Source organism: Sciurus carolinensis, chromosome X, assembly GCF_902686445.1.
Source record: "Sciurus carolinensis chromosome X, mSciCar1.2, whole genome shotgun sequence".
NCBI classification, from domain to species: Eukaryota; Metazoa; Chordata; class Mammalia; order Rodentia; family Sciuridae; genus Sciurus; species Sciurus carolinensis.
The window spans coordinates 114,135,528-114,138,492 of NC_062232.1; the positions used below are offsets into that span (position 1 = coordinate 114,135,528).

The 2,965-nt window shown below is 41.6% G+C and overlaps 1 non-coding gene across 1 annotated transcript; it reads right to left on the reverse strand.

Annotated features, from left to right (window-relative positions):
- Positions 1–1,169: 1,169 nt before the first annotated feature.
- On the reverse strand, positions 1,170–1,243 carry Trnaa-agc (transfer RNA alanine (anticodon AGC)). Its single transcript has one exon. It is a non-coding gene; the product is annotated as a tRNA-Ala (tRNA).
- Between the last annotated feature and the right edge of the window lie 1,722 nt (positions 1,244–2,965).

Below are 2,965 nucleotides of genomic sequence, written 5' to 3' on the forward strand. Positions count from 1 at the left end.
ACTTGTTTTTTCCTGGTGCTGAGGTTTGAACCCAGAGACTCATATATGCTAAGCAAGCCCTTACCACTGATTCCCCTCCTGTCCCCAAAGTCTAAACTTTTGAAAAAAAATGTAGAAGAAAATCTTCAGGACCTAAGACTTGGTAAAGAATTCTCACACATGACACCAAAATCCATAAATAAAGGCGGTCAATAAATTGTACCCCACTGAAATGAAAAACTTTTGCTCTGAGAAAGCCCCTAATAAAAGAATTAAAAGACAAGCCACAGATTGGGAGGAAAAAATTTCCAAGCCACATATCTTGTTATGAAAGCTCAGTTCTTGTCCCTGATGCCAATCCAATAACAAGGACAGTTTTGAGAAAAAGGATAAAGAAGGTTTTTAGCTTTGCTGGCAAAGGAGAAACACAGGGGACTCCTATCCCAGATGCTGTGGTTGCACCCATCAGCAGTAACAGGGGACTTTTAAAGAGGTGACTCAAAGACTACATTGCATGTGTTCTAAGTTGTAATTCACTTGTTCATTTGGGAGATGGTCATTTCTGAGATCTTCTGGTATCATCCCCAAAGCCTGGATTCCTCCATTCCTATGGTGTGTGTGTGTGCTCAGGGACAGATAACTCTGCCTAGGATGGGGAAGAAAGGTGATTCTGTTTCCCTGAGATTAGTGCGGGAGGGAGAGATTAGGGAGGAGCAGGGAGAGAGGAAGAGAAAGAAACATGTCCCTTTAAAAAATAAGTGGCAGTAGCAGAGCAGCAAGGGTTATATTCAAAGCATAAAGTGGAATATTGTTACAATCTGACAAGAACTCATACCTAGAATATGTAAAGAATTTTCACTGAATCTGTCCCTGAACTGAGTCCTTTCTTGGTGTTGTAAGGCCAATAACAAAACTGAGCACCAGAGGAGAATCAAAAGGAACTTTTATTCTTGGTCAAAGAACAGAAGTGACAAAAAGTCACAAATCAACTTCTCCAGGCCGTAAGGTCAAGGGCTTTTTTTACTGTTTGGAGGAGGTCTTAGTTAAGAAAAGGAAGGATTATTCATGACCTTTCTCAGAAAGGGATCAGCATCTCTTGGAAATGAGATTGCAACAAGGGTTTACTAGATGCTTTAACTATATCCCTTGTCACTTTGAAACTTACATGTTTGTTTCTTTTTCTTTTTTTTTTGCGGTGCTGGGGATTGAACCCAGGGCCTTGTGCATGCTAGGCAAGCACTCTACCAACTGAGCTACATCCCCAGCCCCCCTCATGCTTTTTTCTTTTTCCCAACTTTGCCCTGACCTTCTCCCTGATCTTTGCCTTGATCTTCTTTTCCCTAAACTTCTCCTCCCTAATCTCATTTTCTCTGAATCACCTCATTAAAAGTCCCCCTGTTCCTGCTGAAGGGCAGAATCACAGACTCTGGGACAGGAGTCTCCTGTGTTTCTCCTTTGCTAGCAAAGCAATAAACCATCTTTTCCCTTCTTTCTCAAAACTGTGTCCTCATTATTAGATTGCCATCAGGGACAAGGATCGAGCACTCAGTTACAGGATCCCCCTTTTTCCTGGCTGATTCTGGTGTGGGTTGGCAGCTCATGGAAGCAAGATGGTACTGGTACACAGGAATGTTACTATGGTGGTGCATTGGGATGGCATGGTAATGAGGGGGTGAGTATTAGGTCAGCATGGTGTCCTTTGTTGTAGAAACTTGTCTGTTTCCAAGCTGTTCTATTTGGGGGTAGGCGGTTAAACAACTTCCTTATCTCTAGGTTGTAGGAAGCATGGTTAGTGTATTGTGCAAGCCTTTTTAAATAAAAGGTATGGCTGTCAGTCCTGGGACAAGCATAGTGGTCCTTGTCTTACCTTGGTGACAAACTCTGAAAACTTAATAGTTAACAAGCAAATAGTGTAATTAGAAAATGGCAAAAAATAAAAAGAAACAAACACAACATTTTTACCTAAAGTCTATACATATAGAACGTCAACTTTTCATGTAAGTGAAATAAAGCAGACTCAGAAAATCAAGGGTCGAATATTTTCTCTCATATGCAGAAGCTAGAGCAAAGGAAGGGAAAGAAGGCAGTGGGGGAGGGAATTGGATATCATGAAGATATAGGGAGGATCATTGGAGTAGCAGATTGAGAGGGAGGGAGGAAGGAAGAGAAAGGGGAGGAAATGCAGAATTGATTTAACAAAATCACGTTATGCACATATATAAATATGCCACATGGAATTTCACCTTTATGTATATGTAGACAGTACCAACAATAAATAAATAAATAAGTGAAGGGAAGGTCCACAGAATAGAGGAAGAAAAAGTGGAGGGGGGAGGAAAGAAAGAGGGGAAGGAATGGGGATTGAAATCTAATTCTTTGTATGTATAGTTTTATCAAAAGGAACCCAAATACTATGTATAGCTATAATGTACTAATAAAATAATCTGTTGCCCAATTGACAAAAATGAAAGTAAGATTTTTGAAATACAAATTAAAACCACAATGAAGCCAGGCTTGGTTGGCGGTGCATGCCTGTAACCCCAGCAGCTTGGGAGGCTGAGGCAGGAGTGTCTCCAGTTCAAAGCCAGCCTCAGCAACTTAGTGAGGCCCTCAGCCTCTTAGCGAGACCCTGTCTCTAAATAAAACATAAAAGGGCTGAGGATGTGGTTCAGTAGTTAAGTGGTCAAGCACCCCTGGGTTCAATCTCTGGTACCAAAACAAAAAATAAAAACAAAATGAAATATCAAGATCACCAATACAAAAAATGATGCTAACACCAAATGCCATCAATGAAGTAAAGTGTTATGGTTTGGCTAAGTGTCCCTTAAAGGTCCGTGCATTAAAGGTTTGGTCCCTCAGCCTATAGAATTATTAGGAGCTGGTGGATCTTTTAAGAGGTGGGGCCTAGTGGGAGGTCTAGGGGCAGGTCACTGGGGGCATGCGCTTGAAGGGGACTGTGGGGTTCCAGCATCCTCCTTGCTGTCCT